This window comes from Ixodes scapularis, unplaced genomic scaffold (genome assembly GCF_016920785.2).
Source record: "Ixodes scapularis isolate PalLabHiFi unplaced genomic scaffold, ASM1692078v2 PGA_scaffold12__126_contigs__length_90152505, whole genome shotgun sequence".
Classification (NCBI taxonomy): domain Eukaryota; kingdom Metazoa; phylum Arthropoda; class Arachnida; order Ixodida; family Ixodidae; genus Ixodes; species Ixodes scapularis.
In genome coordinates, this window is record NW_024609838.1 from 64,726,828 (window position 1) to 64,751,251 (window position 24,424).

The following is a 24,424-nucleotide window of genomic DNA, read 5'->3' on the forward strand; positions in this document are numbered from 1 at the left end:
ACTTGAGACATGTTCATACCATTGTATCTGCATATAAATAACTTTATTGACATATTGAGAACACATTTTGTCTTTCTAGGAGGAGCAGCTCGTGTCTCTAGCAGACAGCAAGAACCTGCAGAAGGTGGTACGAGAGATGGTGGGACGCCTGTTCTCAAAGCAAGTCCAGGAGCAGTTCTCCGGCCCTTCTGGGCTACCAAGGAAATCAAGGTTCAAGGACGCCATGATGTGTAAGGTGGTCATCGGTAATGCATATTCTTTACTAGCTATTACATTGATGGTATCTCTATTGGAGCTCAAAAGACAAGCACAATCTTTGAAATATGTTGACAATTAAAGGGAAACTGAAACACTTTTTGACAAAAAAACGAGCTATAGGTGACTTCTGGCGTATTTTTGTCCTGTGAATCTGAATATCGCTTTCGTTTTCCCCGAAGGTGTAACTAGACGCGAGAAAACACGAAAAACCTCAGAGCAGTCGTGACGTCGTACTAGGATCTTTGGGGCGCCAAGCACGTGTCGCTCGTGTGGGCGGCGCGTGCAATTGCAAGCTTGCCAGTTGTATTTTTCCACACTGATGCCAGTTATGGCGTCTATTTCTGACCTTTTACAAATACAAGAGTTCACGTGCATAGGTTTGACAGGAGCTGAAGATGAGCGAGAGCAGAAATTCCGAAAACTCCCAGCATGACGTCACGCCCCGGGAAAAAGGGGCTTCAGCTGTACTTTAGAAATTAATTTCTGCAGCCTCCGTGCACCAGATTGAAAAAATGAACTCGATATTCGTGATCCTGGATGCCATATCAAGACGATTTTGGTGTTCTTCCTCAAATACAGAACAGCTTCGGTTTCTTGTTAAGTCTTGCAATATGCAAAATTTAAGTCGTCAATTCCTGTTTTTTAAATTTGATTTGCATTTTTTTAATATGAATATCTCCTGTGTTACCATTCTCGGAACCTTCATACTGAAAAGCAGCGTCTTGAAGGAACTGTGAAAAAAGGTTTTTGTTGCTCTTGTCTTGTTATCCTGTTAGTTTCCAGGTTGAAAATCTAATGACAACCATTTAGAGGCCTTGGTCTATAGAGTGTCAGTTGGCGAAGTTTTGCTCTTTTTTTAACCACTCATCTCTGTACCCCACCCCTTCTCGCCCCCCGCCCCGTCTCGCCCCCCATTTCAGATTAATAGGATGTTGCGTGAAATAGCCATATGCCTCCATAGAATCTGCACTTTAGCGTGGTAGCCAAACCCACAATCTCCACCTCTGTGGTGCTCTCTTTCTGTCACCTTTGAATTGCAGGCTAGGTGAGGGACCCATATTTACACAAAGTAAACGCTCACAAACTGCAGTGTGTGAACAGCACCTTGTGTGTAGCTAATATGCAAGATATTGGCTTCCCCTATCCCTCAACTAATCTGTGTGATCTGACAATTGTCTTTACAGGTGCCACACAAAGTCGCACTCGTGCAGCGTGGACGCGGTGCAGAAGTGGCTGACAGGCAGGGAGGCGGGCAAGGGCAATAGAGTTAAAAAGACTGACACTCCACTGGTGGTTCCAACCGCCTTTGACGATGAGGGACACTCTGGCTGAGGAGCTAGCTGCTATGGATGCACGAGTCACAATAAAGAATGTCACGGTAAAAAAAATTTTGTATGTTCCCTTCTTGTACTGCCCACAATATGCATCTGGGCGACAGATGAATGGGACATGTCGTCTCAACGAGTATACAATAATTGCCATGAGTATACTGTATACATGGAGAAAGTCAATTGTTCACCAGATTTGTTTCTTAAAATTGCACAAATACTAAACCGGCTTTTTTCAGTTCAAGTACGAAAAACATGTTAAGAACGGTCTGCACCATAAAAGATATGAAAACCAATAAAATAGTTTGGACTGAGAAATTTAGCATTTCCACATTTAAGTCAATTTGATCTACTGAGAATTTAGCTGTTCAAAAATGCAGTAAAATGTCATTCCTGGGCTTTAAAGCCTGACACAGATAGCATTCTGCTGGTTCTATGCTGGGTACACTGAATGACGCATACGCTGGTGCTGATCCGCAATTTCGCAGGCAATGACCCGCAGTTACGCTGGCACTGATCTGTTTTTACGCTGGGACTAATCCGCAATTGGACTGGCTCTGACCCGGAAACACGCTGGCACACTGATGGTTTCCTACCTTACCACCGGTTCCATGCCGGGGATCTGTGTCGGGAGCTCGCTGGGAACATCCCGTATTCCCGGCATCCCGGTTTCCCAATAAGTTCCCGGTACCGGCCGGATTCCGGCATTGGGCCCGGCCAATGTCGCCCCTTGGGGCGTTTCCGGTACTGGCCGGTATCGGTATCCCGGCAGGCCAATACCGCCCCATCCCCAACCCGGCGTGTTGTGCTACTTGGGTGAACACGTATTTTTTTTTAAAAAACTTAGAAATTCAACCCGAAATTTGTGCCTGAGTTGAGAAAAATCACCCACATGTAAAAGGTTTTTTTTTTTTTTAATTAAGCAGATTTCTTTAATAATATAACGTGAAAGTTACACTTATGCGGTTTGTGCAGGTGAGTTATACGGCCAGGGTTACAGGGCATAGGGGGCTAATCGTAACCATCAGTGAAGAAATTAATTCAAACTAGTTAATTAACTTTTTATTAATCAAAATAGACACATGCTTTCAATTAGAAACTTAATCAGCCTCATCGAAACCCACTCAATTAGTAATTTTCAGTAAGACATTGAGCGCATGAGGAGCGTAGTAATGTACTAAGGTTACCATTCGTGGAGCAGGTACGAGGCTGGGGCTAGATAAGAGACGGAAAAATCGCGCGAGTGCCTTACCGCAACCGCTAGCCTTGTACCTGCTCCACGAGTGTTAACTTTAGTGCACTAATAAGCTTCTGACGCGCTCGAAGTCTTTATGAAAATTACTGATTTAGTATTTCTCGATGACGCTCAACAAGTTTCTAATTTGGACCATGTGTCTATTTTCTTTAATTGAAAACCTAAGTAACGAATTTTAATAATTAACGGACTGATCGTTACGATTAGCCCCCTATACTATGGCCCCCTCTCACTTGCACAAGCAGCATAAGTGTAGCTTTCAGGGCATTTGCTAAACAAATCTCTTAGGTTTAAAAAAACAAAACAAAAAAAACACCCGGTATACATACAGGGGCGTTTTCAGAAAAGAACGAACAACTATGTCTGGTGACCATTTTTAATTTCCATAAAAAAAATATATTTTGCTGGCTTTTAGCCCAGAAGACTAAAACCAATCCTTGGTTCAAAAAAAAAAATGTGTGTCTTTGCGAAAAACAATTGCATATCGCGGGATGTTGACATTTCGGGCAGCTTCCCCCAAAAACCTGTTTTGGATACGGGTCTAGAAATATTCACTGACAAACTAAGCATAGGAAGAATTCACAAAATGTATCAAACACCGATAATTAGGGTAGTTATTTTGAGAAATAAAACGCAAACACGGCACATTGCGCACTAACGCTCTGGACTAAAGAATATTTTTCTCCGTATCTATAGAAGCTAAGATCTTCAAACTTTGATTGTGTTTCCGTGTATATAGTTAATCTTTGCGTGAAATATTGTTGTCCTGGTTAGCGGGAGAAATTTACAAGAATTCCTCACAAAGAAGTAGTTAACTAACTAAAAATGCATTATTTTAAAGATCAATTAAAAAAAGTCATCTTCAATATTCTTGAATCTCACTGGGAGTAACGTTTATAATATGTACTAACAGAGTCTGCAAAAACATGATGACATATTTGTGCGGCTTTTAAGTTATAAAGCGAGAAACGGCCAAATTTACGCTAACGTTGTTTCCATAAATGGGGCGCTCACATACCCGTTCTTCAGAATTTCATTATTATTAAAAAGCGTTAAAATGCTACGGGTGCTCAGGAAAAGGCAAATTAACAGCACAGAGGTAGACGGTAGTTTTGAAGAAAATATTGTTAATACATTTTAGTACAACCTACCCAAAAACGTCCATAGGCCGGAGCGATCGAGGTGCGCTACCCTGTAGCATGCTTCGCGCTGCCTGTTTCAACAGCCTGCGTATGCGTCTCCGTCTATGCGATTGAAACGAAGCAACCGGAACGACCTTGCAAACAGATCAGCCTAAAACCTTGGCGGTAACATGATATAGGAACTAGGGCGCGGCAGAACCTGAACCTGCGCCGCCTGTGAACGCCAAGAGATCCGCCGCCGTGGAGGGCCACACAACGCGAATAAAATAAAGATATATAAAAAAAGGAAAACGAATTGCGATTGAAGGAGATTGTCTTCCACTTAATTTATAAGACAATGGTTTGGAGAATCGTGATATCCAATTTGGCTATGCTTACGTGACCTACGTAAGTAATGGACTAGCAAGGCACTTTAAGAACAAGTACCAACTACAGGAGCTGCAGAGCCATAAATACACGTCAGGGAGGTGTATTGTTTCCCGAACTTGACATGGAAAGAGTCCCTATGACTGAATCGGGGATCGGGTCAAGCACCAAACAACGCAGTACAGCCTCCGACGGCCCGCCAAGTCATTGATAAAGTCGGCGTCGGAAGTGGTTGCCTCACTGAACACTAAATTGAAAAACGTGAAATTAATCCCCCTCGCGAAAACGTACGTCAAAGAGTTCAGGGAGATGAAAGCAAATGACTGGGACTCTGCTTCCGTTTTGCGTGGAATTCACTCCTGTCACCTGAGGCAGTGTACGATGTCCGACACTTGCAATCGCAGCTGTTTTAGCAAGAACAGTAGCCGCTGAAAATATATATCTTTACAAGTAAAGACTCCTATGTCTGCGAAAAGCAGATCGAGGTCGCGAGATTGCGGTGTCACTGGAAAGAAACGAACAGTGATCGCTACGACAAAACGGGAAAAAATGTGCCTCCTCTGAGTGTCAAGAGAGTGCCGTCACCGACTCAAGTCAGCGTCTGGCAAAAAGAATTCACGCGACAGCTCCGAATGTGCGCACAGTATCTTGATTCATAACATGTGTTCTTTCTTATCACCATTTAAACCTGGTCGTCAGCAGCCCAGCCTCCCCACGAAGGGTGGGCTCCGAAATTTACTAATCCGAGAAATCGGTATTTAAATTGTTGCCTGCAGCGACTGCAATACTCTAAGTAGTGTATACTACCAGACATTGGCCAAATGAGTGCATTAGATTTAGTTAAACAATAAAAAAACTTTAGCAAACGCTTGGTCTCCAATGCACTTTCTTACTCAAAATTTCAGCTTGGGCCAGTGATTCAGTGTTAGTGAACTCGAAAAGATCACTAACACTAGGTGTGGGGGCTGTTTCTCGGTTTGAGTGAACATCTAAAATGTGTTTAATTCTGCGCGCTGTTAAGTGTATAACACGTAATTAAGAATCGCAAGGCGTGACCAGTTTTCCCATCTAATTTTCGCACTTTGGTGAATTGGAATGCTGCATGAGTCGATATAAACGCCGACTGACTACCCAGTACACAGTGTTGCGGCGAATTTAGGAGACCGGTCTTGTTATTCAAATTGGGAATATCCGATACTCTGTCGGCACATTAGGCTTGGATCACATTGATATGGAGAATTATTATTGGCCCCTCTAATAAGATCTGCTTAAACGTTCTAAAACGGTCTGACCGGAAAGATTGTGCCAATACTTTTTTTATTTCTATAGTATTGGACGGTTCTCACCGAAGCAATCGTCATATACCATGACCGCCGTTGTTGTTTCTCGCGTCGATGTGGCTTTGTTTGTAAGTCGGTTAGAGCGGCAAGGTATTGAGGTTATTTGAGAGGCTGGCATCTAATATGGAATAAAATACCGCACATCATAAAAAAGGTGCTCCATTTACACCTCTGAGGTAACCCTACTTGCACTGTGGACCACCCTCTGAAATTATAACGTTACCTCTTGTTAAGGGCCTTAGAAACTAATAAAGGGGCCAACTTTTCTCCTTATATAAGGCAACCATAAGCCCATTTGGGGTTGAGAGTACAGGCATCAAGGGACTGTTAACCGGCATTTAGGGACAAGACTTGGTCGATTCAATTTGAGCAGGCAATGACTAATGCATTGGCCAGTGGCCGACGTTATCGGGCAATTTTATGTCTAATTATGTTTTTTAGCCTTGTTAACACGGTCATATTTGAAAAAGCTTCCACCCAGGTCCCTCTCATGTAAGTTGGGTTCATTTTCCACAAAAAGCTACCTACGCTTTGAATCTCAACAAGTCAAAATCGGTTTTATTACTGTGTATACAGTGAAGGTGTGAGCATTTTGTGCTGAGACGCCAATACTTTACCGCTTTTCCTAAAGCACAACGATACATTATTGTCACGCAGTACGTATATGTACAGGAATATATCCCTCCGAGTTGTGGAGGCACTTTAGAGGTTTAATTTTGTTCCAGGTGAGTGTGAGATCGTTCTCGGCTACTTTACTCATTGGAAGAAGCGCTATAGCTCGGGCGCAATCAACAAACGATGCATTTTAGATGCGTTCATATAAATTCCTACAAAGAGAGACATAGATATCGGGGACTCTTTTTTGCATGTCCTTAATTCACCTTATTCTACCGGTGGACGTCAGCTCGTGTACAGCAGAAGAATATATTTCGACTTGCAAACGTAGTGCGGGTTATCAATGCGTTGCGATGTGGAATAGCTTACGTTCAAAATTTTAGTTGTACAACTTCTCAGACAACAGTACTAAAGCTCAATCGGATATCGTAACGGCGTCGGTTTCTTACCCAAGATGGTTCCGATTGTCATAGGTCACATCTTCTATTGAGGTAACGGATATTCGCTTTTTAAGAAAGTTCTTCACCTTGTCTTGCTTGAATCGTTTTACGCTGTGAGGGGTTCGTTGGTGTTCTCAAGAATGCACTGCAAATGTAATACGCGGTGAACTGCCCTATAAACCAGACGACGCGATTAGATACAGCATTTTGGAGAATGACTCCTTAAACTGCCACGTGACTCCTTAAACTGCCACGTACCTTAAGGAAGTTTTAACGGCGGACAAAAAGAAACTCGAGAATGCCTTCGAGGTGAGGTCTGCTGACACGACATTTTAAAAGCGGTATGATCTGATATATACTTGCTCGCGAATCTTCTCAGCACACACCAAAGTAATATTTTATATGGTCCCGCTGACTATAGCATTCCTAAAAACACGTCTTTCACTCTAGAGGGTGGTGTGTGAACTTACTCGAACTTGATGTGATCCAGCCACAAGTTGCTCTTCTTCAACAGCACCCTCACCGTCACGCAGCCGCTTAACGCAGCTGATCGCGGCACAACGTAGGGCGGTGAGCGAGCTGGCGTCAAACCTGACCGTAGGCTCTCTGTTGTGAAATATCCTTTTCGTGACATGAGAATGACTCATCGTTTAAATTTTCTAAAGCCTTACACATTAGCCAGGACAGCCATATTATCGGACTCTAGGTATTGTTTTACTCCGACGTCCCTACACTGCCGCTCACATGACTTCGCGAAACCCCGTTATTTCCGACCGCGGTTAGAGGTTACCAGCTCCGAGAAAACAAATCATCAGAGAACGCATTGGGCGGAGAGTCTTTACATCCGCCAACTGCCGAGCGAGGAGCGGGCCGCCTCAGCGCCACGGACTGCTTCCTAGCAACGGGATACCTGATTTGGTGGGAACTTTTTCACAGTCTCTCGCTTGTTTCGCCCAGAAGTCGCAAATATTCCAGAACCTTACAGATTGATGTTGATGTTTCACTCGGAACGGGAAATGTGTAGTAATCTGTCGCTTGCTCACCTCTTCAAATTGTATGCACTCAGTGCTCAGTGTATCAATTGCTATGCGATACAGGAATTTTGAAAATCTCGTTGGCAAGCCCCTTTATGATAAGTTGCACTTTCTCGGAGTCAATTATAGCAAGGGCAGCTTTTTTGGCAAAGTGACTGGATGTTGTAAATATGTCGGTCCCCATACTAGCTTTTCATTTTAGCTTTTCATTTGTGTGTACATTTACCCGCTTTGCATTGGTGTTCTCTTTTGTTTTGATCATTGTGATGGCGAGGAAGGCTCGTTTGAAAGTGAGCCCAAAGAAAGTGCACACCAGACGTAGGCGTGCTTGGAGAAGAGCACGGTAGCTCTTTTTATTGACACTATCGTTGGAAACGAAAGTGTGAGCTTCGGTGGCACCGCAGGTGCCACCGAACTTGACGTGGCTGCACCAAGAACTTCAGCGACACCACAACGCACTTCAACGACGCCGCAAGTCACTTCACAGCTGGTGAACGTGACCGGTTCAAGCTTGTATGCCGATCGCATTGATGAACGCAAAGAATCTGCAGATGTCACAAAATAAGTCGGTGTCTTCGCGAAAGCTCAATTTTTTCGACGTAAGCTTGGCGAGCGAAGACGACGATCGCGCCCCTGAGCGTGTAATTGTGGGCTCGAATAAACTGCAGAAGCTCTCCGCGTTCAAAACATGCAGCAAGTGTGGCATGGCCACTGTTGAACTGTCAAAACGCGGCGAGAGGCAGTACGGCCTAGCAGTGAGGCTAGTGCTCACGTGATCAAGCTGCGATTTCACTGAGTGCCACGTTTGGTCGCCACTAGTCGCCGGAGATGTCAAGATCTCGTACTCCGCGATCAACTTCAGAGCAATGAAGGTGATAGAGAGCATAAGAAAGGGAGCGAATGCCCCCGCGGACCTCTGTGCCACCCTGAACCTGTCCCACCGTGGCTTCACCACAAAATTTTGAGGGGACACATGGATTTAATGGTGTACGCATACCAGGCAGCAGCAAAAGCCACAGAAACAGCAAGTGTGCCGGTGGCGAAGGTCCTGTACGAGAACTTCCTCAACGCCGTTAGAAACGTGAACATAATTTTTAATCGCACGTGGAAGACTCATGCGCACAACTCGAATATTACAGTGTGTTGCATACTCAAACTGTTCTCTGGCCTGTTGTTGGATTACGTTGTCCTCTCTAGCTAATTCCGTGATGCCAGGAGGTACCCAAATGACGTCTATGGTGACTGGGGTTTGAACAAGTGCCTCGAGAACATTGACTGCAACAGTGAGCGTTTGGAAGCCAAAGCAGCCCTGGTTCTGTTCAAAAGCTCCCTGGAAAGAATCGGCTACATTACAGGACCACTCGTTCGGAGGAAGACAGCCGCACCTTCCACGCTTTGACTCAAGCGGGCGCTTATGGCTGCCGTGATCGAGAAAAAGTACTGTCTGAACCATGTACATAAGAGGACGGGGCAACTCTTCCCACCTTGGTAGAGAAGCTACAACTTTTGGAGGAAAAAAGAAGCTGACCTAAGACAATGTTAAATAAAAATCACTATGTATAAGTATGAGATTCAAACTTTGATTCACGTGACCTCGACCGCAAAAGCCCCGGACAAAAACCAGTGTTCTGAAAGTGAGAATTTTTAGTGCTCCGAGAACCGCGCCGTGGCCAACCCCGAGAAGCCACCAACATAAAAAAAACCTCCATTATGCTTCATTCGCAAATCACAGGAGCCGTTCTTCTAGAGGCTGGGCAAGCAGGCCATCCTGGAAAGCTGCATTAACGGCATGACGGAGAACGCCATTGGGAGCACATACTCGGTGATCAGAGGACAAAACTCGAACAACATGCATGGTTCCCTGCTGGCTTTGGAAAGGTTGTCGCCGAAGCAGTGTCTTTGTCATGGTCGTTCACGCAGCATTGAAAGGATGAAAGATTGCAATCCTCGGGACAGGTTTGCGTGAGCGGGGGCAGCTTCTCGAAGGATTCGGGACAGGCAGCGACGAAGAATGAAGTCGCAGCCATGCCCTTCGTGGGGGTCCCCAGGCCTTGAGAAGCTCAACATTGCTACCTCCCAAGCGGTCCATGGGTACCGACCTACCAGATTTCAATGCCTGGACCGCTTGTTTGTGTAAATACGCTTCTATACCTCATTTCATTATTCGTGAGTGAATATTTCCCTAACGCAACCAGGTGTCTAGCGTGATTCATTTCGTCTACAATCACCGACATCAGAGTCTCGCCTCGACCAGGGCATGAAAAAAACCAGCAAGGCAGTAGCAAAGCAGTTCGGCTAGAGCAATGGGAGCTGTCTAACACGCAGGAGCCTAAAAAAGGAGAGAGGCTCCGCAAGGCCGACAAAGCTTACACGAAGGCTCACACAGACAGTGCGAAGGTGAAGACGAACATCGCCAAGAGACACAAGTCCGACAGGACCCAGGACTACTGCCCAGGACTCAAGTGAATTTGGACTCACAGCCGAAGTATTTTGAGATTTCCTGTACTGATTTTGTTATTTTCATTTCGCAATGTTCGATTCAGGTTTTGAAAAGATTGGCAAAAACAATTTCAAGAACACTTTCCATTTTCTGTTGAGCAGTAACCAGAGTGCACCGTAAAGTTTTCCTTTTTTTATAAATTTAGCAGTAAAAGTTCTAACATAAAAGAATCTTCTAAAGCGATTATCTCAGCAGCGTCTTATGTGTCATTAAAATACGGACGTTTTTTTTATAATGTTTGCATAAATAAATACCAGGAACCAAGGTATTGTTTCTTTCAGCAACAACTAAACGGCATTCTAAAGCTTTTTTTTTCATAAAGTAAATATAATAAATGTAATGTTTTTATATTGACTACTTACGGGCAAATTTTGTTTTCTTTAAAGTTTGTGATTTAGTTACGATAACAAAACTGGCGCCATAAATATTATATTTGCTTTACAATATATGATAAGCATTTGCAACTCGCCGCACATTGTAAAAAATATATTTTGAATGAGAAATTATTTTCACGAAACGTAACAAATGAATTATTTGGAATTTTGTACGTTGCCGTAACTTTTGTTACAGAAGAGATATGTGCAGTTGAATTATAGATATAATATAGTCAATAAAATGAATATCCGCATGCTATAAATGAACAAAATTTGTTTAAAGGGCATCTCCGGCCTAAGAATAGCGATGGTTGAGTTTTACGCAGATCGCAAGTTCACGACACAGTCGGCCGTAAAACAATAAAAATAAATTACATAAGGGATTAATTTCCCGGTTTGCAACAGACACTTTTAGTGGACCGCACGCTAGAGCTTTGCGTACGGAAGTTGCGGGTAGTGAATGCGCATGCTCATAACGCAATGGAAGGGCTAGCGTATTGCGTACGCACGCAACACTAGCGATTTTGCGTTGCCGGCTGCTGGGCTTTGCGGGAACCTCTCGATAGATCTCGGGCCCACCGAGAGCAACAGTTTCAAGATGGCAGTTACCTCGACTGGCGCAGCAAGGGCGACGTGGTGTTCTCGAAGTTCAGTGTTACGTGAAATTCCGTGGTGTTAACTCGGCAATTCTTTCCGGGGCTTACCGCGGGCGAATCAGATCCCCGTACAGCTGAAGGAGTGCACAGTCAAAATGTTCACCGCTCGCAACGTGTGTCAACGCTGTGATCTGCTCAACGCTAAGCCTATTCGCTCAGTTCATTGACGACGGACGCACGACTCTTCAAGAAATCGCCGAAGTTGTCCCTCTGCACTGGACATCAGTAGGTGGTGGGTCTCATCCTGCGATAGCATTGACGAAAGGTGCAGTTTCCACAGGACGATTGACAGAGGCTCCGTGATCGAATTTGGCTACGGCCTCGTACTCGTAGCCTTCGTACCCCGCAGAAAAGCGCGCTTGACGAGGCAGCTGCGGCTCGGTTTAACTTGAAATAAAATTATTGGAAACGTTTTTATTTTCAAAATTAATTTTGGGGAGCCCGGTGGCGCTATAAGCACGCGGATTTCTAAGGCTCTGGCATATTTAACCAAGATCTTGCGAGGTGTTCGCTCGGAAACTTACCGCAAAACTAAATTTGGTCTGAGCAGGTCGTTTAATCGTACTCATTATTATTGCGTATCGCGTACGTAAGAGCCAGCAACGCTATACTAAAAGTGTATAATAAGCCGGCGCGGGATGCTTCGGTACCGGAAGCACAGTATAATAAGCCGGCGCGGGATGCTTCGGTAGCGGAAGCACAATGGGATCGCCGATTGCCGCATGAGTTCAATCTTTACATGCACGGGGCACGTCGGCAGGCCGGAGTTGTTCCCATAGCAGGCGTTCGAAACAACCCAGCGTGACTACGCGCAAAAAAGCTGTCTAGGAGGTTATGCCACGGATCACTCGTTGTAATTTTTTGTACCGCGGACTACACAGACAAAAGCTTAATTACGCTGCCACATTATCAAAGCCAAAGATTTTATCGTATAAATAATTCGAGGATTTTAAATTTTCATCCACACATTTTCTTTTCGGCAATCGACGAAACCTCTGAAATAACAAGATGCAATAGCCACACTCGCTCCGTCAGGCATTTTTCGCTTCCCTTCGTTACCAACACTGAGCCGCTCTCACGAGACACCCGAGGTGTCGCCGGACCAGAGCCTCCTCTATCAGCTTCTAAGGAGGCTCTGGTCGGAAGAATTGCCAGATGCTGAACGACCGCTTGCGAGAGCGTCATAATAACACGAGCCAGACTGTCTCTTGCCATGAAGAATCTAAGTGTCGGGACTAGGGTTTCGATTCCCAGTCCACAAAATGCACTGTATTGAAGTGTTGTGACGATCCTTTAATTAAAGTAAATAATGAGGCGGAGGAGATCGCCCGACTCGATGTCAAGTGTATCAATGCTTGTCCTGTTTTCTTACATGCCAAAACATTATACTATTTGAGGAAGTAGTCATTGCGAAGGGCGCAGACTTCCAGGGCGCTTTTTTTCTCGTTTTCTTTCTGCTATTGATTCTGTTTCTTACAAATAAGTGAAAGAAGGAACATGACTGCAACTCCATCGCGCTTCGTGTATCCTTCTATGTCACCCCTCTTTTTTTTTTCTTATTTGTAACGCGCTGTTTCTGATAAAGGGAAGAAGAGATGCGTTGAGCGACGCGACGCAATCACCGCGATGCGAACTGGTGGGACCTGTGAGTTCGGCGGAATGAGAGCCCTAACCGCTCATTCACACTGGAAGCGGAACCGCGTTCGCAAAGCGGTTGCGAACGCGGTTGTATAAACATTCAGTACAATTGCACCTTCACTCAATGACATCAAGTGCGCGTGCAATTGTGCTGGATCCTTATACAACCACGTTTGCAACCGCTTTGCGAACGCGGATCCGCTTCCAGTGTGAATGACCGGTAAGACGGCATCCTCATCCTGCTACGTAGTTCATGGGTTGTTTATCGCATGAGTTGCTATGCGGGAATTTTTAGAGGCGTTTTATACGTGATATCCTTCAATTCGCCAGTTAAAAATTTCATGGAAACTTCCACAATAAGGATCCGGTACCTGCCACATGTTCCTTTTTTTTTTGTTTTAGTATAAAACTAGCGCCCGCCATTTTAGGCTGGAGAGGCGCTTTAACAAGCAGACCATGCGAATCGTGAGTACCTTCTTTCTGGGTGTGACTTGAGAAGATGTTGTGTCCTCTTCCGGATTCCAATATTCTTCTGTTTCTTCAGTCGTAGCCACGGTATGTTTTGTGGGCTGAGTGAAAAGAAAGAACATATATCATCGTCCGACCATCAGTAATGTCTCGCGATTTAGGAAACTGCGAGAGGTTGTGAAAAACTCTGAGAAACTGTGAAACACAAATGTCGCAGACACGGTGAGAGAAAACACATTTACGTGATTACATTTCATGCGGCGGGGCGTTTAGATATTGCACGTTTTTCTTGTTGCTCCTATCTGCGTGCTATTGCCAGGCGCGCTAAACGCGCATTGGTTGTTCACTTGCCGCATTCGCCTTTATCGGGTGATTCCTTGCTCACCAAGCGAAATGCTAAGCATAATACAAATAAAGAGAATTGGCTTCGAAGTCAGAGGCTTTGACGACACTCGTGCAGCAAAAAAAGCGTAGCCGAGTCCGCAGGTTTCGGGAGGTCGTTCTGATAATTCCAAAGTCAATATTCTAAACCCCGCCGCCATATGACGTGTGCATCATGCTAATTTCGGCAATTATTTAGGGACAGCCAGTACCATCGACTTCATCTTTCTAACAGCGTCCAACCGGAAAGTTTGTGCCGCTTATTTTTTATCACTCTAGTATTGCATGGTTTGCACTCAAGCCATCCCCATCTACCGTACCCGCCTTTGTGTCTCGTTGAGAAACTCAAGTTGTGTTTAGTAATCATTGAGGCTGGTAAGGATTTCTGGCTTTGGACTTTTCGCGGGAAGGAGCGATGGAATAAATAAACGCTCTTTCTTAACTGAATTGTTAATAAGTCACCTCATTCAGGTAACCGACCTTTCACTATAGACCCCCCCTACAAGGTAACGTAAGCCTCCTTTAATAGGCTAAAAGCTGAGAGCCTGGTTTAGGTTCAAGGATGCAAGAATAAGCGAGTTTTAAGTAAAGAAACTTTTCTTAAGGGACATTTTGCCTTCTTTTATCGACAAGGCTGAGCAAACTACTTTGGCCAGGCAATAACTAATGTATTCCCCAGTGGCCGTCGTTTTTGGAAAATGCTATTAACGTAAAACATTTAGAGGGTAGGTTTTAAGATGCAGTGAAGCCACAAATTACGTGACCGCATATTTCGTCTCTAATTTTAGCTAAGGAAATAACGTTCAAGGCTGAATATCACGTGGCCTACACAACTTTACTTTTCCCGCTATCTTTTGCGGCACAGTGCCGCCTGCAACAACTCCTGAGCGCAGTAGAGCTTGGTTACAGGCGACCGACGCAGTTCTTATGTCACTTTCAACATGTGCTAGGTGACGAAGTTTCGTCTCGACGCCGTCATTCTGCGGGAAATATCTTTGCAACGTCTCCCGACAACCGTCCATGTAGGACTAGCAGCGGCGTACAGCCTTACACTGGTGGAGCTGGCTGCGTTAACTCACCGGATGATGGAAGTTGCGAGATCAACAATTAACGCCGCACAAACAGCACCCGGTGTAACATCGGAACTTACCCAACTTCGCAAGGACTTGCGGCAGAAGCTGACTATTGAGGTAGCCAACCTTCGCCTGGAAACCCGACAGCAACCCGGTTTGTCACGGCGTCATTCGGGAGAACGCTCGCAACAACGGTTTTCTTCCTCCACCCCTCGTAGAACGTCACCACCCCCAGGGTCAGATCGGATACTCTGCCGCTACCACCAACAGTTCGGATCGGAAGCCCTTCATTTTCGTGCTCCCTGTTCCTGGCACCAGCAAAACCGGAGGGTCTGTCGCTAGCGGGGGCAAGTTGCCATACCCGACATATAAGCCGCCTTTTCTATGTCAGCAACCAAATCCCAGGTACACGATTTTTGGTCGATACAGGCGCTGAAGTAGGAAGCATTCCGGCTACCACCTTCGACCGCGGAAATCGTGCCTGAACATCTTCACTGCCAGCGGTCAACCCTTCCCTTATCGCCACCTATGGACAAAAATCACTGACCCTGGATCTCGGTCTGAGGCGTCGTTTCTTATGGTTGTTATGGGTGGCGGACGTGGGGTACCTGATCATCGGGGCCGATTTCCCACGCAACTTCAACATCCTGGTTGACATGGCGAACAAGCGGCTCATCTATACGAACACCCACATGCACGTGTCGGGTGTCCTATCAGGAGCTCCTGCGCTCAGCCCTACCTTGGTGTACCCTCCACCTGGTGAGTTCGCCCACCTTCTTGACAAATACCCCGAGTAGACAAAACCAAAAAACATCGACAATGTGCCGAAGCATGGTGTTACTCGTCATATCCTCACGACCTGAACATCAGTTTATTGCCGACAGCGCCGGCTTGGACCAAAACAACTGGGCATGGCTCGTGAGGAATTCTAACGCATTATTCAACTTGGAATTATGAGTCCGTCTTTGAATTCTTGGTCTTCCGGCTTCCATATGGTGCCCAAGAGGACTGGCGACTGGCGTCTGTGTGGTGACTACCGCGCTCTTAACGCGGCACTGGTGCCAGATTACTGCCCCATCCCGAATGTCCAGGACTGCACTGCATTTCTGAACGGCACGACCATCTACTCGAAACATGATCTCGTAAGGGCATCCACCCAGAGCGCTGTGGAGCCTCCCAAAGTGCCCAAAACGGCAATCACGACTCCATTCGACCTATTTAATTTTGTCACGATGCCGTTTGGGCTTCGTAATACGGGCCAAACCTTTCGACGATTCATTGATCATGTTGTTCGCGGCTTACCATTCTACTTCGCATACCTCGACGATCTTCTCGTCCCGAGCAGGAACGCAGAAGACCACAAGAATCACCTAGTTGAGCTCTCCGAACGACTGTAAAAAAATGACGTCGTGATCAACATTCACAAGTGCCAGTTTGCAGTGCCAGAGCTAGCCTTTCTTGGTCATCACGTCGACTCGCACGGTTTCCGACCGTCCTAGGACACAGTCAAGGTCATCCTTGATTCGCCTTGTCCTACAACAAAGCCTGCTTTCCGACGGTTCCTTTATACTGATTAATTTCTACAGGCGTTTCCTTCCCCATTGTGCCACCCTCCTACATCCGTAAGGGGCACTGCTGAGTACAACCAAGGGCGCTCAGTGGGTCAGTGGGAAACGTAGCCCCTCACATGGACTCCGAAAGCGACGCTCTCCTTGGAAACAGTGAAAAAGCACTAGCTAGTGCTAAACTTCTGGCACAGCCTTCGTCAGAGGCAGCAACGTGCCTCATTGTCGATGTCTTTAACGTCGTAGTTGGTGGTGTCTTGCAACAATAGATCAACGATATTTGGACACCCATATAATTCTTCTCGGTAAAATTGCAAGACGCCAAGCAGAGGTACAGTACCTTTGAAAGAGAGCTGCTCACAGCATAATTAGCTGTCAAGCACAGCAGACACGTTCTGGAAGGCCGCGCGTTCATTGCCACTGACCACAAGCCGCTGGTCTACGCAATGAAGTTGCCGAGCCAGAACCATTCACCACGAGAGCTACGACATCTTCATCGCGCATTTCACTTCCGACGTCCGTGATGTGAAAGGAAAAGACCAAAGTGTCACAGACACCTTGTCTTGCTTGGATCCCAATGCGGTCAACACAAAGAAGAAGCCCTCCACCTACGCCGAACTCACCGCGGCTCAAGCAGAAGATAACGAACTTCATTGTATGAGGCTGACTTACACATCACTCGTGCTCAAGGAAGTCAATTTTCCCGACAATAACGTTATATTGATCTGCAACACTTTAACAGGCAAACGCCACCCGTACGTGCCTAGTCATATACGTCGAGCAGTATATACATCTCTTAATTCTATTTGTCACCCTAAAACACGAGCCACACAGGAATTTGTTACATCCCATTTCGTATCGCCTGAGATCAAGGCCGACATCCGAGATTGGGTGCGCTCTTGTCTGGCCTGCCAGACATGGAAGATACAGTGCTACACACAGACACCACTTGGAAAGTTTCCTTTGCCTTCGGCCACGGTGCCTTCGGCTCGCTTCGAGAATACCCACGCGGACATTGCAGGCCCACCTCCATGTTTACACGGCTTTACCTACCTACTGACCTGCGTGGACCGATTTTCTCGATGGCCGGAAAGCATCCCATTGGAAAACATCCCCACGGAAACGGTACCTCGAGCATTCATTTTCAACTGGGTCAGCCGTTTTTGTGTCCCTTCAACAGTCACCACAGACCGAGGACGCCAATTCGAGTCGGCCTTGTTTCAGCAACTCACACCACTCTTTGGATGTGTGCTGACACGTACCACAGCATTCCACCCTGCTACGAATGGTCTAACTGAACGCCACCACCGACAGCTGAAATCCACTCTCCGAGCACAGCCTCTCTCTGACGCGTGGGTCGACAACCTTTCTGTCCTGCTCCTGGGTCTGCGCTGAACCATGAAGCCGGACCTGCGCTGTACCGTGTCTGAGCTTGTTTATGGGGCACTCCTTCGTCTCCCAGAAGACATGATAGAGCCTTCGATGACAACAACCACCCAAGACCCAGCATCATACGTTCAACGACTCGGGGAGGCGATGTCATATTTATGCCCGACGCCAACACGAAAACCCACTGAGCGCCAAGTCTTTATACCACCCTGCCCTCGCCCAGTCTACGCACGTATTCATTCCACGGGATGCTCCCCAGGAGCCACTCAAACCATTCTACGACGGATCGTACCTTGTTGCGGATAGAACACCGAAGTTCAACAGGGTGCTCCCAAAAGGTCGTCGGGAAACAGTTTCCCTCAATCGCCTGAAGCTCCCCTTCGTTTCTCCATTAAACACAACTCCCACAATGTCCCGAAAATACGCTGCCGCCCACTCCACTCCTCCAGCGCAAGTGCCATAGGCCACTTGTCTAAGGGGGGCATCTGTGGCAGCTGTGCCAGGGAGACGACGAAGACGTCCGCAAGCGCGAGCGCTGAGCTCGGTACACGCGCGGCGGATGTTTCACGAGAGACCAACGGAACAGCTCGGCGGCGGTATCGGGTGATTCGAAATGCAGTCTAATCGCTGTTGTAAATGTTTCTACATATATTTATGTGTGAAACCTTACACCTGGTGTCCACAATCACATAATCCGTATGTGTGCATTGTTTCAGAAGTAAAGCCACTTTAGATTTCCGATTTCGGTCAAGGTGAGTGTGAAATTGCACTTTTCTTTGGTTTGGAACGATATAGGGGCATTATAGACGCGTTCAGGAGTTCCCAAAAGAGAACATATTTTGATCAGAACGTCTCATCAGTATAAATAGAGTGGGAGAAGTCTCGTGGCCTCTTGTTTGCATCACCTTAATTCACCGGTCAGCCTCAGCTTATGTACAACAGAAGAATAACTTTAGGTTTGTAAACAAGCGCGGCTTATCACAACCTTCAAACGTGAAACCGCAGACATTTACAATTTTAGTTTCACAGCTTTGCAGACAACACTAGCGAGGTTCAATTGAATGCCGCACCGACATCTTTTTTTTTTATTGAAGAAGGTTCCGTTTTTGATAGCTGTTTATGATTTGTTGAAGTAAAAAATATTTGCTTAAAGGTGTGCATGCTGACTTCGTCGAATGGTTACCCGCTGTTAGGGGATTATTGGTGTTATCCGGGGTGCACTGCCTATTCAATAGACAGCGAACTGTACAATAAACCAGACACCCAGTTTAGAGGCAGTTTTTTTGGCAGTGATTTTTTTCACTACCAACCAATTACGGCATAAGGTGTTTTTTGATAGTAATAGAAGAAAAGAAAACTGGACGTTGACTACAGCGTCATATCTGCTGACAGGGCATTTTGATGGCGGTACGAACTCATGTATTTTTAAAAACAAAAGCTGTTCCTTCTCGTGGGTTGTCAGAGGTTGAGATGAATTACCTGAAGGCAACTGAATTAATCAATTGGCTTATCTATCTGAATTGGTCAATGGCTTTTCTTCTTTCTTTCTTCCTTTTTTATTTTTTTTATTTTGTTATTTTCAAGTTTATCGTTCTTTTATTGTAGGGAATGTTTTCTCGTCCCTTTTTATATATTCTTTTTCAGTTTTATAAGGTGGGAGGAAGATTATACGTATTCAAGGATACATCAGTAAATGTGCGTTGCTGCTTGAAAGAACTGTGCATTTTGTCCTTGTCCCCACGTGTTTGTATTCTTTCGTTGATTCTTTTATTTACTATTTCCACCAACCCGCTCTTTGGTCTTTGAAACACCACATCGCTGCTCTTTCTCCTAGGTTGTTCAATGTTGAGTAGAACTACCTGAAGCCAGAACTGAATTAGTCAATGGAATGATCTATCGAAATATGTGAATAGTTTTTCTTCCTTCTTACTTTTTTTATTTTTTTTTATGTTCTAGCTTATCGCATTTTTTATTCGGAGGGGGGTTTCTTCTTTTTTTCTGAAGTTTTTATGTATGTTATTCTTCAGTTTATTAAGTATGAAGAGAGATTGCACGTGCTTAAGTAGACATCGGTAAACGTTCGTTGCTAGTTAAAAAACCTGTGATGTCTGTACTTGCCACTAAGCATATTTGTTATTGCTTTTGTTCTTGTATTCTCTATAACCATGCTGCCGTATCGTTTCAGCACTCAACTAAGTAATTTCTTTATGATCCCGCTGACTGTAGCATTCCAAGAACCGAGTCCATCACTTCAAAGGGTGTTACGTGCTTTTACTCGAACTTAACGTAATCCAGCCACGCCCAGCTCTGCTCCAGCCGCACGCTTTACATCGCGGAGTAGCTTAACCTAGACGATTGCAGCACAAAGTCGGGTGGTGGACAAGCTGGCGTAGACTCCGACTGGAAATATTCTGTGTTGAAATATTCTTGTTGTGAATTCAGGATGACGCATCCTCGAAAGAATAAATGCACCGAAGCGTTAAAGAGCATCCATTGCAGCCGTATTGTCGGACGCTAAGTACGGTTTTAGCCCGAAATTCGTGCTCATCCGGTCACGTAAACTAAAATGATCTCCTTGTAGGGAAACGAAGTTACCTTCTAAACCTGGCTACAGCTAACCAGTCTCAAGCAAACGGGCCCAGAGAAAGCACATTAGCAGAGACTCTTCAGCCACAGATTGCCCGAAAATGCCCCACAGTCAAAGACTCTTCCCGAGCAGCAGGACACCCAAGTCGGTGGGACTTTCCCCTAATCTTATGCTCTTCTCGGTGAGAAATCGCAAAAAATTCCGGAATCTAACAGGAGGAATGCAACTTCGCATGCTGATGTTTATATTTTGCTCGAGATGAGAATAAAATTCGCGGGAATGCGCCGCTCCTTTGCCTCCTCCCATTGTATTCTCTACTTGACCACACATTCAAATTGTGCAATACCGGAATCTATTAAGCCTCAACAGCAATACACTTTATGATGAGTGGTATTTTTCTGAGTCCCGCATAGCAAGGTCAGCTTTTTTGGCAAACTGAGATGTTCTTAATGTTTGCCACGTATGACTTGTTAGGTTTTTATTTGCAGATTTCCTACGACGACAATATATCCTAGTGGGGGGAGCCAACCTGTTCGTGCTTTATCCTTCAAGTAAGGTATTACGTTTTCGCGTTATTGACCTTTTTGAGCACCATCTTAAGATTCTTCCTGTAATGTGGGCCGGAAGGTGTACAAGGACAGAGAGAGACATCAGCACACTGTGGGTGCCTTCGGAGGCACCCATACTGTGCTGTACTCTGCTACACCCACACGTAGCCATTTCTGCTCGCTTAGAAAGGTGGCGGCACTGAGGTTCAGGATGAACAAATCGGATGTTGAGAAGGCAATTTACACATCTGCCAAATGGTTAGAGGAAAAAAATAATTTTGTGTTTCCTGTAAAAATATAAAAAATTAGCGGTTTTTGTAAGCTCATCAATCTCCACTTGGGTGACGACCCATTCACGCTTCGCTCTTTTCGTTCCAGCCTGAGTTTTCTGATGCCCTATCTTTACCTATGAAAAGTCGAGTTTGCAAGTCGTGTCGGATGGTAAACACTTGACCGACATGCGGAATAAAAGACGCCGAAGTAACACGTTTGTATAACGCTGCAACTGTTTGGGGTGGGTAGCGAAAACTACCGTTCAATACAATGAGTACAGTATCTACCACCCATCGATTCCGGCCCATGCACGAGGCAAGCGACTATTGCCCCAGTACTCTCACGGTGATCCATAGACACTCGGCCGGTTTCACCAAGATCCACTACTTTCTGCACGTAGCGTAAGACTCTACGTCAGGCCAATAGGCACCCTGCGTCCTCTTGGAGCCACTACCAATCCCCCAGCGGAAAGCGCCGCGCGCGGCAACTTGTGAGCCCGTGTAGGGAGAGCGGAAGGGCTCCGCCGCCGCTCACGCTGCAGCCCCGCGCTTCCGCCATTGTGTCAAGCAGGGGGCACATGAGCAATGAACTGCCGCGCGGCGCCCATTTTCATCGGTTTGGTTTCGTATAGGTTCGGTGCTGTGCTGCGTGCCTGTCAAACGCTCGCTGAGTACGTTCTAGCCGTCTGCGAAGTTATTCGAACTCTTAGGAGTGGCACGGAAGCTGTTGTGAAATCACCATCTCAACTAGCAACAGGCGGGTCTTCACAAACAACAACGACGCTGTCGGCAAGCGGAGGTATGACTCCGAACGAGATTGGCTTGGTGTTGGTGATTTGAGTTCAGGGTGGGAAATCTGTCTGCCGGAATGTTACTGCTACAGCCGATGAAGGAGTTTACACGAGGGATGTAGAAAGGATACCGAGACGGTGCACTTTGTACCGGGAGACCTTTGGCGTCGTCAGGTTTCTTTAACTAGCCATTCGATGCCACCGAGAGACGAATAAATGTGTGATCTGTATGATTGACTGCGTTGGTAGGTATTTTACCTCCAGACATATATTTTTATGATCTTCGTCAATAACTCTTTGTCACAGCTCATTTCAATATCACGATTATAACCTCTGTAAGTACTGCATTCGATGTGACTCCCTTGGCATAAAGTCAATAAAAAGTCTCCATGTTCCTTTTTTTTTTAACAAAAGCGCCAAGTTTTTATTTAATTGGTCGCGTCTCATACAAGTGATTTGCTATAGCCTTCTCTGTTCAATCTAGACTTCTTCAGACCCCTGCACGAGGCGTTCAGGGGTTCGTAAGTTTCCGCAATATGTTTTTTTCAAGATTGACAGGGGGGGGGGGGGGGGGGGGGGGGCCTGCGCCTCCAGTCGTCTCAGCGAAGTTGGACATGTTGCATTTGAATTTCTAAATGAATGTTTATGCAGTCTTCATAATTATTCACTACAACGATTAAGATTTTTTTATTTTTTTATTTCAGCTTGATTGGGTAGAAAGCAAAAGCAAACACGGCGTTGCTAGTGTTGCGAACATGCGTTTTGGGGTAATGTTTTCTTCGACATTATTACTGAAAGAGTAAAATAATGGTAGCACAAGATCGTTTGCGCCGGCTTTATTTGTTTTATTCCTAAATTGACTACTTTAATTTGCGTTTAGTGCATAAATAGTGCGTTTTACAGCGAAGTACTGCCAGTCACTCTACGATCGGTGCCCCACCAACTATGTGCCTCGCGTGACTGGCTTCTGCGTTCTTGTGTTTTGGATACACAAATATCGCCGCGTATCGCCAGGTCGTGCATTACGCGGAGCGCCGCAGGGCGCCCAGTTTCACCGCTCATGTTGCCCCTGCTCTCCTGCAGTAGCCCAAGCAGGCATGTCGACCTTGCAACACCCACCGGCGCATTGAATGAGTGCCGAGACTGTGGTTGTCATCCCCGATCCTCAAATAAAAAAATAAAAAAATATTGAGGCAGAAAAGAATGGGCAACTCGATGACAAGTGTATCAGAGACGCTCTCATTTCTTTTACTGCCAATCAATGATAATACTTGGAGGAATAGTCTATGTGAAGAGCGCATACTTCCGGGCTGCTTTGCTTAATTGGCTTAACGGTCTTGTTTTTTTTAAATAATAAGTAGAAGGATTACTATGATTACGATGTCATTACTGTGTTTTATCTTCCAAATGTCCTTTCTTTTTGTCCTTTAATGTAACGCGCTAATATTGTCACAAATACCCGGCGAAGAGACTGGGAATAACGAAGGACATAAAATTTAATGGGACGAAGTTGTGCCAAAACCACAAGAGAAGAATGAGCGTTGCAGTCGTCGACTGTCGGCACGAGGGCAAGGTCGAGCACTGAACAATAGCCTGCCATAGACCGCCACGCGTCGTTTTGTGCACGCGTAAGTTTTTAAAAGATTCAGCGTAGAACATTCGGCAGGTAGTACATTTGTAACTTAATCAGACTATACTTCATCTGGCAGATTGATACTTGAGACCCATGTTGTTGTCAAAAACGAAATATATATATATATCCAAACTCCGGTCTAAAACATGCTTTTCATGCAGGGGTCGTCAAATTATGAGGCGCTGGAGAAATACAGCATTCTGCGTTAAGCCCTCATTTCGAACTTCGAATTGAAAAGCGTGCCGGAAGGGTCTTAGAACGAACCTGGTATCGCTGCGCCGCAGCGCGCTTCCGCAACATAAAAATCGTCCGCTTTCCTCGCCGTCGTCACGGCAACGAACGCCGAATGAATGGAAGCACGCACGGTACCGCCGCGGGAAGCCAGCAACAGCTGACGCCATTTTACGAACGCCGTCTGCCAGCCAAAGTCGAACACGGTGTGTCAGATCGGCCGCCTTCGCCGGTGCGTCGGTGGCAAAGACGAAGAAGCTGAGACACTCCGACGGCAATTGAGCAAGCAACAGCACCGCGGGACGACTGCAACAGGGCTGGGGGCTGCGATGTTTTCATTGCACGAGCTGTCACGAAACGTGGAATTTCAAATTCATAAAAATGTCCTCGTGTTTTTAACACATGGCACTAACTCTTTGTGTTAGAACCACATTTAGGTGATGGCTTTCCATTTGACGGCGCGTCCAGAAATTCTCCCTTTTCCTTGTGCCACCTATTTGCGTGCAGGTGCCAGGCGCACCGAACCGCGAATAGATTATC